At 36.3% G+C, this 12100-nt stretch overlaps 1 protein-coding gene across 9 annotated transcripts in view; it reads right to left on the bottom strand.

Moving 5' to 3' along the window:
• mef2d (myocyte enhancer factor 2d) overlaps window positions 1–9792 on the bottom strand; it is a 71641-nt gene extending 61849 nt beyond the window's left edge. For all 9 annotated transcript variants that reach the window (XM_051132445.1, XM_051132452.1, XM_051132448.1 and 6 more), the window contains exon 1: window positions 9567–9792. The gene's annotated coding sequence lies outside the window, so the exon portion shown is untranslated. The remainder of the gene's footprint in view (window positions 1–9566) is intronic.
• Between the last annotated feature and the right edge of the window lie 2308 nt (window positions 9793–12100).

The raw sequence follows: 12100 nt of genomic DNA, 5'->3' as shown, positions 1-12100 counted from the left end.
GCATGTGTGCACGAAAAAAAGAGCTCTCTTTAAAAGAGACAGCTACAGAAACACACATTTCATTAATCAATTAAAACCAACTCACAAAAATAAAACATTAACATGAGGTAATATTTTATAAACCTCTACAAACAAATATCCCATAGCTGGATCTGATTGGCCGGCCGGGCCTTGTTTTTAAGTGCACAATTGCTTTCAGAGCTCCATCTGAGAGAAGCGTGCATATTCACATGAGTAAACACTCACAAACACACATACACACGCACACCAAGTGTGTCACATTGGAAGTAGAAAGAGGGGATTTTTTTTCTCCCTGTCCCTCCTCCCTTTCTGGCATATTTCCCGGCTGTCCATACTGCTGCCTGTATCTCCTGTGATGAGAAGAGGCCAGCCAGCAATCTTCCATTAAAACATGGCGGAGATCGGCCATACTGAGCCTCGAGAGCGAAGGAGACAATGTGTGCAGATGGCCCTAGACAAGAACCACAGCTGTACCGCCATAGAACTGTAGCGCCCCATGAGAGAAAGAGACGGCAGCAAGTAAAATAGCAGAATAACGAGAAATACAGCTGCAAGCAGCAATTACTGAGGCCAAGCACCATCTATATTGAATTGTACTCAAATGTAAACTAAATTACAAAGTTTCGAGTGTAAACAAATATTTAAGTTTTGACCATTAGGTGGCGCTGTAAATAAAAAGTTTTGTTAGTCCTAGGACATGGTGGCAATAAAATGCGTACTACGACTGTTGTCCAATTAATGTGTATTCGTGCTTGACGAAGTTCAGTTACATTTGTATTGTAAAAGTCAAGTCAAGTCTGGTCTGGTACGACTTCACACAAAACAGCTGTCACTTCAGTCAAACATAAAATGTTTACAATACACCTTTACAAAAGGTTTACCAAACAAATTATTGCTTCAGACTGTCTGTTAATTGGTTGGTTGGCTGGTTTGTTTTATCACCTTTCCAGTTTCCTTGGCTCTTTTCATGGCGAAGGTTTTTAAAGTTTTCATTAAAATGTTCATAAGAGACCTTTAACCAATAAAATTGAGCAAATTATATTTAAGAGATACTGGGCACTTCAACTGATATTAAGAACATGTGTGTGAATCTGGAATATTCTATTCTGCATTGTGTGTAAGTGATCTGATTCCAGCAATTATTGAAAACTTAGAGTTACCCAGAGTAGAGTTAATTTCACGCAATTTGTTGCTCGTACACTGATCCCATTCATTTTGCCATTTGTTGATGTAAGAGACTATGGTAGTTTTACGATCTGAGGATGGTATAGAATACTTTTCCTTTAGTCTGTCTAAATCAAACTTTTAAAGTGCATGTAAATGCTTCTAGCATTACTGGCAAAGTTTCATTTGATTTGCCAACAGAACTGTGAAAACATTTATCAACTTCATGTCAAATTTCGTAGTGTCTTACAAGCTAACAATTCTGAATTATATAATTTTTGTCAGACACTGCCTTTAGATTATGTGACCCAAACTGGATGAAGACCGGACAAATTCTGAGTAGCAGAAAAACAGTTTCCATTAAAGGCTTAGTTCACCCAAAAATGTAAAATTCTGCCATTAATTACTCACCCTCATGATGTTCCAAACCCGTAAAACTTTCTGACCCTGCATAGACAGCAATGTAATTACCACGTTTAAGAGTTAGTTCACCCAAAAATGAAAATTAGCCCATAATTTACCAGATATCCTAGGTGTATATGACTTCCTTCTTTCAGACAAATCCAATCAGAGTTATATTAAAAATGATCCTGGCATTTCCAAGCTTTATCATTGCATGGGTGAGTATTTCTCTTCATCAGTCCAAAACAAGTCCAATAAAGTGCATCCATCCATAATAAAAAGTGCCTCACACGATTCCGGGGAATTAATAAAGGCCTCCTGTAGCTAATCGATGTGTTTTCGTAAGAAAAATATCCATATCTTAAACGTAATAATCACTTTAAACTAGCTAGCTAGCTTGAAATGCCAGGATGATTTTTAATATAACTCCGAATGAATTCGTCTGAAAGAAGGAAGTCATATACACCAAGGATGCCTAGAGGGTGAGTAAATTATAGGCTAATTTTCATTTTTGGGTGAAATAACCCTTTCTCTTTTAAAGAGCCAGAAAGGTAGTAAGGACATCAATAAAATAGTCCATGTGACATCAGTGGTTTTTTATGCGATTTTACGGCGCTATGAGAATGCTTTTCACACGCAAAGTTGTTACTTTTTGTTTTGTTTTTTTTTGCACACAAAATGTATTCTTGTAGCTTCATAATCTTATGGTTGAACCACTGATGCCACATGGACTATTTTAACGATGTACTTACTACCTTTCTGGGCCTTGAATTTCAGTTGCGCTGCTGTCTATGCAGGGTCAAAAATCTCTCGGATGTCATCAAATATATCTTAATTTGTGTTCTGAAGATGAACAAAAGTCTTACTGGTTTGGAATGACACGAGGATGAGTAAATTAATGACAGGATTTTCATTTTTGGGTGACCGATCCCTTTAAAATTCAAAATAGCCAACAAAAAACATGGCTCTCACAGCTTCTCATAACAATTGAGAACTCACTGGACTCACCTAAGACATACAAAGAGGGTATGAAGTGTAATGTTGACATGATCTAACTATTTCTTGACCCCTGGGTAGTGCTGTCCTCAAAAGAGTGCCAAAAGTGCAGTTTTGGTGTTTTCTACACCAAAACTGGTTTAAAACAAACTACAAGCAGAAGAAAAATCGTAAATGTAGCTGACAGTTCGAATGCGAGACCCTAAAGTTGGTCTGAGGACAATTCAGTCCCACCCCAACCAGCTTGCCAAATTTTTCAACTTTCCTCCAAACAGTTCCAGGGACCACCATAGAGCCCTAGCCAGAGTAATAGTAAGAATACTATTGAATACAATAGGGCCTACATACCTGCAGTGCTTGGCCCCAAACTACAATAAGGAAGAATAAAAGAAAGAATTGGAAAGAAATCAGATCAAAAGGCTGAAGTAAGAGAGAGAACAGGAGCGAAATGAGAGATGCAGAAGTGTACGGTTTCAGCACTTGGCTTTAATGCTTGCTGTTTCAGCTGTGCGGGAGTGATGGCCAACCCTTGCTCTCACGCCACTGTAACCCCGTTAGCCCGTACGCTATCCAACACACGCAACACTAGGTTGTGCGATTGTACCGTCAGGTCATGCTAACAGCAACACTGTTTATGTGCTGTGTTTTTTTTAATTCAAAGATTCTGTCCATGCATTCGTTACAGGTTAAAGTCAGGGTTTACCAAGCGCAGCACAATACAGGCCATTAATGCTGATGCATCAGACCTTTGAATAATATAAAAAAAAGTTCCAATATCTTTCTATAATGTTTGAACCCATATTTTTAAAAGATCAAGATGGTAATTCTTTGGTTTCCAACTGTGCCGCTTCAGATGGACTTTTAATTAGATTTGTACAAAAATTGCAATAATTTGTCTAGATTTACATTTTTACTGAATGCGTCATGAGTGAGAGTTAAAATGATGCTCCACCCAAAAAAAAAAAGAAAATTCTGTCATTGTTTACTCTCCCTCATTTCGTTCCCAACCTGTATGATGTTCTTTCTTCATAACAAACACAAAGGAACATATTTTGAGAAAAATCTCAAAGTTTTTTTTGTCCATACAATGCAAGTCAACCAAAACGGTTTACCACCATGGTTACCACCATTCTTTAAAATATCTTCTTTAGTGTTCCGCAGACAAAATGAAGTCATACAGGTTTTAAATGACACGAGTGAGAGTAAATGATGTCAGAATTACAATTTTTGGGTGAACTATCCCATTAAGCCTTTTAAATCAAGTATCCTGAATAACCCTGAACGTGAAGCAGAGCTAATCTCTGTGTTAGGTCATATATCATTAGTAAGCCAGTTACTGACAGGAAGAACAGAGGAAGAGTTTCTGTTATCTCTGTCTTTATAAGAACACAGGATTGAAATCATTAAGATCTCATTCTATCGTCTCCTACATCACGCTGCAGAATCAGGTACAAGGTTGCAGTAAATGACTTTGTGTGTGTTCCCAAGGGAAATATCTGTGTCGGTATGCATAGGTTACACTAGACGAGACCTGACAAGATGACAGTGAGTTCTCTGCTTTGTTCTGGAAGGAAAAAGCACACAGAGTCTGTGACAGAGAGCTGATGGATAAAGAAGTAGCTATTTTGAAAAACATATTGAGTTTTTTGTCCATATAATGAAAGTCAAGAACATTGGACCTTACTGACTTGGACAAAAAAAAACAAAAGAAACGAACATGGAATGACATGAAGGTGAGCAAATAATGACAGAAAACATTTAAAAAATGTCAATTTTCAGGTGAGCTATCCCTTTAAGGACAGCTATATTTAATAAACAAAAGAAAAAATTGTTACTGGATCTTCCATCTATGAGAAATATTTTGTATGTGAATATCAAAACACCATTTAAATTATGTAGGTCATGGCTGTTGGTTTTATGCAATTGGATATTTCATCCACTAACACTTACATTCAGCAGAGGAAAAAAAAAAACATAATCTGGATAAATTGACGACTAAACCACCGTCATACAAGAACCAAAATATCCTCACAGACGCACACAGAAAAGAAAAGCCATTCACCATATTTAGAAGCAAACTTCTAATGCTTTGCATAGATTAATCCCGAACTAAAAATAAACACAATTTGATTTTTCAGGTTCTCATTTGTTATCCCTTTAACCGCACACCCGGAATGAGGTCGCCGCACGTCATTTTAGCTCGAGGGGAATTTTAAGGAATTCAGCACTACTGATGATGACATATTTTAAGCTCAACGGAATACGCCTGATTCACGATATGGAAATCAGTGTCGTGGGGACGACGTGAAAATGTCCAAGCATGACAGATGTCTGAGCTGCCCGCGTTCATTAATCAAGCGCTCGCATGTTAACCAGCATGAAGGCAGCAATTTTATCATTTACCTAATAATGCATTCAGTGTCTTGCATAATAAAATGATTAAAAGATGTTCACACGAGGACCAATTATTCATGCTTATGTCTTACTACAAAAAAGAAAAATGTTTCTGTGGTGCGGTTAAGAATGGTGTGAAAGCATATGTGCTACAATTACCTCTGATGCAGTGAAACAGAAACAGAAAATTTGATGTAGAAATCACATGATATGCACATTAAAGATATACTTAAAGATTAAAACCTGGGGCCTCTTCAAGCAGCGAGAGAGCATGAATGGTGGTCTGTCTTTTTAACCCATGTGTTTGTGTGAATGCATGAGTGGTGGTCTTTATAAGGGATACAGCTGCTCTCTACTCAGTAAGATGACACCAGTACTTCAGCATTGAGGTAACCACACTGTTCTTTAGACCTTGTTTGGACAGCAAAATCTAGTCCAGAAACCTTCAACCTTCCAAGTTAGTCTAGCAAATTCATGCCGGCTGAAGGAAACGGGAACTTGGATGGGGTCTCGAAACAACTAAAAGAATGGAATTTCATAGACAGCACTTTGTAATAACGGTCAATAATAATCGTTACTACATTAAATAATGCTTACATCATGAAATGTCATGAAACTTTTATTTAGTGATGCACTGATATCAAAATTCTGGCATTTTCATGTAATGGCCTATAACTAATAAATGACAAATTAAAATCAAATAATAAATTAAAATTTACATTGTTTTTAATGCTAAACATGAATTTAGTTATAATGTTAAGTATAAAAAGTGGCTTGGAACCTACTTTTAATCATATTATATATGAACAAAATTATATATCTCACATGTTTTTATTAATATTTAATTATTTACATGCTACACATGAATTTAGGATGAATTTAGAATATATATATATATATATATATATATATATACAGAAACGAAAAATATAAAATATAATATAAAAGATAAAAAAATATACATACATAATAAAATTAAGTGTGTGTGTGTATGTGAGTATATATACATATATATATATATATATAATTAAAATGTAATGTATAATAAAATGATACATATAATATCAAAATTCTATATACATTAATTATAAAAATGCAAAACTATATATATATATATATATATATCATTGAATTATTTTACATACTACACATGAATGTATGGAAAAACAAAATTGTAATTTATATATATATATATATATATATATATATATATATATATATATATATATATATAAATATATATATATTTTTTAATAATTTACATGCTACAAATTAATTTACATGAATTACAAATATATAAATTAATATATATATATATATATATATATATATATGTAAATAACAAATATATATATATATAAAATATAATATAAAAATATAAAATATCAAAAAATTTTACATGTAAAATACAATTAAGTGTGTGTATATAATTTAAATATAGTATAAAAATACACATAAAATATACATTCTAAAAATGCAAAAAAATATTTATAATATTTTTAACACACACACACACACACACACACATACATATATATATATATATATATATATATATAGATATAGATATATATAGATATATGTAATGTTTACGCACATATAACTTAATGTATGTATAAAAATATAAAAATATAGAAATGCAAAACATATATACATATAAAATAAAGTTAAACGTAAATGTAAGATAGTATTATATATTAAAAAAGTATACATAGTGTGTAGTGTGCATGTACACAAACACACACTACTGACTTTTTAACCACAGAGTAATGAACATTTTACGTTTAAACATAAACAACGATAATAATGGTGCACACATCAGCTTTCTCAAGTCTGAGATACCCCCGCACAATCTGAAAACCTAAGCGTGCCTGCTTCCGCTAACATTTCAAAAGCTCATTTTAAAAACATGCAACTCTGATTGCTTGTCAAAACCCCTAAACCCCTGCCAATCTTGCCTCATCTCCAGCGGAAAAGGGTTGCCCTCATCTTCAGTGGTCTCTTTTCACACTGCTCATTACCTTAATTGATGTTTAACCCCTAGATCAGCTGATGACGGCTCAATTAAGAGCTTGCTGGAGGAGAGATTAACACAGGGAAGGAGGGCTGCGCTCTCTCAGAGGAGCTTCAGCCCTTCAGCATGCCCTATACTCCACCAACCGCACAGCCAGTAAGGACACCGAGGCCATTTTGAATCGGAAAGGGCAGGGAAGGCCCCCCCTCCTCCCCATAAAACTTAATTTAATCAGCAGCGCTATGACCTTAAAGTGGATTTGTTTCCAATCAGACGCTGGCCAATATCAGATGCCACTGATCAAGGACAAAATGATTATTGAGTGCAGAAAGTATTTTACATTTACACTCCTTTATGTCGTTTATGTCCCAGTGCTGTTATGGACCCCATTGACTTTAATTATATGGACAAAACCATTTGAAACATTCTTCAAAATATCTTCTTTTACGTTGCACAAAAGAAAGTCTTAAAGGTTTGGAACAACCTATTCCTTTAAGCTCACCAGTATTTGACAAAAAAAGAAAAAGAAAAAAACTGGACCACAGCTGGATGTCTGGGTAAAGTCCACAGCAAGCATTTTATGTCAAACGCTTTCAGGGAGACATTGTTCGAGTGGAAAAATGGATTAAAACATGTGACCAGAGGATATTTAACAAATTTCACAACGAGAACAAAGCGAAGACCCGCTTTACAGGCCGCAGAGGACCTTTGACACATGCGAGAGCACATCAAATACAAGACAGACAGATAGACATCTAATAAAAACAGTGGCTGCGCAGTCATAAATTTGTTTATGTGGAAAACAGGATAAGAGACTCAGGATGAATAGTCATTATTTTGACTTCATGGTGATGAAAACATCACTATAGATTCATAGGATGAAGACATAACACTACTTTTGTTCTGTCATGTTTTGCATCATCCTGCCCTGCTTAAATAAGGTTTCATGTTCCATCACAACAAAAACGTTTTCTGAGCTGCATCCGCCTAATCATTTCCATGCATCAAACTTCCCATTAGCAAGCAGTGTTTTTTTTTACGAAACGAACGTGATTGTTCGCAGGATGCTTGTTATTTTCTGAAAACTTTTTTGAAGCATTTCAAAACAGCAGTGGTAGGTTTGTAATGCGTGAAAGAATCTTTTCTCTCTGACTGTTATTGGTACCCCAGGTGGGAGGACATAACAGCATCGAGCCTCTGGAGGTAGAGCTGACACCCTGCTGGGAATCACGACAGCACAGTACCTGTCTGCATGACCTAGACATTCAGCTCATTATGAGATACAGCCTATAATGAGAGCTGGAATTCTGAAGCAACCAATCAAAAGCTTTCTACACACACACACACACACACACACATTACACTACAGCAAAGCGTCTAGGACAGACGCTCTTCACACTTACAACTCAGGCTGTGGAAACTTCAAACTAACGTATTTTTATGAGAGACTGAAGTCACGCTTTTAAAACTTGTTAAAATGACATTTCTTCTCTGAATGCCTTAAGACAGGGGTTTTCAAACTGGGCTCCGGGGACGTCCAGAAGACCCAAAAAAATTCAAGAAATTATTATGAGACATTATATCAAGAGTTTAACAATGAATATTTCATTCAAGATTTTTATTACTAACAAAATGTAAATTTTAAGAAAAATACCTTAATAAAAATTACATTTTTTAATAATAATAATACCAAATCATTTATTTTTGGCTTTACTACAGCTCTAAAATTATTACAGTTGTTTTATATCTTTTTACATTTTATTATTTTCCTTCACGTCTTAGGAAGATGGTTTCTTAGCAAGGGGGGCCATCATATTTTAGGTGTCCTTGGCATCAAAAGTTTACTTTAGAGCCAGCAAATGTTTACAAAGAAAGTTTTAAGAGTACGAATACACCAAAAACACATGTTGTTATTGCATAACAGAAAGAGAGAGGGTGGTGTCGCAGAACTGCGTAGGTTAAACCAAACTTTTGTTTAGAGTCCGTGAGCAGGATCAACCAAACTTGATATGTAAGTGGCTTCAGTGCTAAAAAAAAATTAAGTCTACTTCAACAAAAATCTTGAATCGGTTAATAACACATAATATGTTCTAACGTCACTACATAGCACATGCTATTCTGTAGCGCACGACATGGTGAGCCGAAATGTGTGCGACTGCATCAAAATCATGTTGACATTTCAGACAGCGACTAAATCTGACAGCTCGTCAGAAGCACCACAACAATGAACACCGTTCGTATCGGTGCAGTAAGTCACGATTTAGAAAAACACACTAACTTTAGGGTAGATAATCCTAAAAAAGTACTGTAATTGTGATGGGTAACATCTTATGTCCTTGTCACCATTTGGTTATTAAAAGCCTAACGTTAGTCTCAACCTCCGTTTATCACTAGCTTCGATTTCAGTCGCGACTCTTTCCTCTTTGATGCACTAATAAGACGCTTACAACAAATAACCAGTGTATGTTTAGGCGAAATAGGCTTCATTTGGATCTTTTTATGAAATAAATTCAGAGAGGTGACGGCAGTAATTCGGCACTATAAGAGCTTCAGCTAGACTGGACGAACGACTTACCCGGAGCAGCTACAAGATCCACATCTGTGCGATAAACACCAGGTTTCTTACGGCCCGATACGTGAAAGAAGTGTAATACAGATGAAACCAGGCAAAAATGTAAAAAACACCGAACAGATGTCAATAATAATATGTGGAATCCTTAACTCCTGTTCAGGGTTATTATTTAGCCCGTACAGTCAAAAAACCTCCATGTACAAAGTGTCCTATCCACCATGACTAGCAATGCATTATGATGGACAGCTGACGTGGCCAATCAGAGATGAGCTTTGCGCGTTTCGTCCAATCGGGTTAGAGTACGCTCGCGTCTGTATGGAAGCAGAATTATGGGCGGGGCTAATGTGCAGTAGGAAGAGATCACGCTGAAGCGGTTTATGTATTCATCCGCCTCCCCATCTTAATGAAAAGATCCTGTAAAATTCTTCTCCGTGTTTACATTTGAGAACTAGAATGTAAGAATTACACGTAATTGTATTAAATGTGTGATATAATTTTAATATACAAATGTCCTGAAAATATCCTTCAGGCACGGTGTTGTGTTATACTGACTGGTGCGCTATATTTAAGCACGTTTTATTATTTATCACATCAGATGTGCATGGTTTAGTACGTTACGTCAGCACGTAGACTTTTTCAAAGCATAATACGTCAATCAATTAATAAGTAGAATTCCATTCACGCGTTTTATTCGCAAGTCGCTTAACCACAAGCAAACATTAAATATAAAGTACAGGCTTTTTTGACAAAATATTAAATTTAGTATTCAACCAGGTTGATTTTGTGATTCCAGGAATTAACCTTTCGGCTCAATCCAATAAAAGCATGTAAAGGCCTATTTTTCGTGGAGGGATATAGTGTTTACAGAGGGAATGGTGGTGATGCAGACAGAAAAATGAAAATGTCAGAGTGCAGTAAGTAAGTTTGAACGCAGTTGAGACGGATGCAGTTTAACTGAGGGATCTGGAATTAAACAACACGGGTTTTGAAATAACACGAGAACAAAAAAACAAGCCCGAGATCTGATTTAAAGGATTGAATAATGAGAATGCACTTGCGACATATACTCGGATCAGAGCTGCGTGCGTCACTGCGATGGAGGAGCACTTAAAGTCACAGGACTCGAAAATAAAACTCCTTAAGTCTGCTTTTTGAGAGGCAAAACATGCAAACAAAACGCTCCTCAGGAGATTATCATGTAGATTTGTCTTTATTTAAGTTTACATTCATTTCAATTTAGTCAAAAGCAGCTATTTCATTTTAGGAAGTCACTAGGATGAGTTGCAAACGTCTTCAGTAAATTATGCTTTTAACTAAATTGTGAAGAAAACCTCATCCATTTACTTAAATCAAGCAACATGAGTGTAGCTCGTTGCATATAGGCCTACCTGTGGAGGAGAGAGATTACTGTTTTATTCCTTATGTAAGGAGCTTATGCACTGGGGTTTTGTGGAAGAGCATTTATACAAACAGATGGACACCCTGTTGCCCTCTCTCAGATCACTCGCTTCCTACACTCAGCCTGCGCACTCAACAGAATGCCATTCAGCCACGAAACCTTCTCTGCAGGCAAAAACAATCATGAAAGTGGGGCTGCAATGACAGAGATGACTCAGACAAGCCCTCTGATCTGGGAGAAGTTATTGATTGACCACAGTGGGTAGTTATGAGAGAGGAAAAATGTGCATAACAAAAAGATATGCTGTGCATTGTGTTTCTGGACCATTATGGAGTGCATAAAAGGTGTTAAACTTTAAATGAGTTGAATCTCTTCTGCACTGGTGATGTTTCATCGTTTAATAGTCATCACGGGGCTGCGGTACCTGCATGCTCGAACATGTGTTTTTCAAAACAGCTGCGTTAAGAGCTGAGAGGAGCTGGAAATGACACTTTACAGATGGATTCTCTTCTCATTTCCTTCTCTTTTCCCCCCCCTCGCTCACTCTTTCTTTAACACACAGATGCACGTGCAGATGCACACTTGCTTCTTCCTCTCCATGCAGCATGGCCCTCTATCTGCCTCGTTCTCTCTTTTTCCTCTTTTCCTTTATTTCTGAATGTATTAATCCAGATGAAAGGTGTGTGGGTGAAAATTTTCCTCTCTGCAGTGACCCGCTGATCTGCTGCACTTGGCTTCCGTAGCATCCTGTCTGCTGCCTAGCAACTCTCTGTATCTATGGCAACAAAGCCAACAAACCCTCCTGCCTCTATCAAATGTACCCCCACAATGAGCTGCTATAAGTATGGCAATCAGGAACAGGCAAGAATTCAGTAAGTGGGAAAGCTTAGTAAAAGGAATCAATATAAAAACTAATCATTTTAAGTATCTAGATGATTCTTATGGTCAAATTGCAACTGTAAAGAAATGCTGCATCATGTGTGACAAGGCTATGTTATGTAATGCAATGCATCCACCATATATTATGAATAAATATTACTATTTGCCTTTGCATAACAGTTAAATGTTACAGGGACAGTATTTAACCCATATATGGCTGCTGTTTTAGGTATGATTTGAAAAATACAATTTGAATGTT

The sequence above is a fragment of the Labeo rohita genome, chromosome 16 (genome assembly GCF_022985175.1).
Source record: "Labeo rohita strain BAU-BD-2019 chromosome 16, IGBB_LRoh.1.0, whole genome shotgun sequence".
Classification (NCBI taxonomy): Eukaryota; Metazoa; Chordata; class Actinopteri; order Cypriniformes; family Cyprinidae; genus Labeo; species Labeo rohita.
The sequence above is the reverse complement of the archived record's forward strand: the minus strand, read 5'-3'. Positions and strand labels throughout refer to the sequence as shown.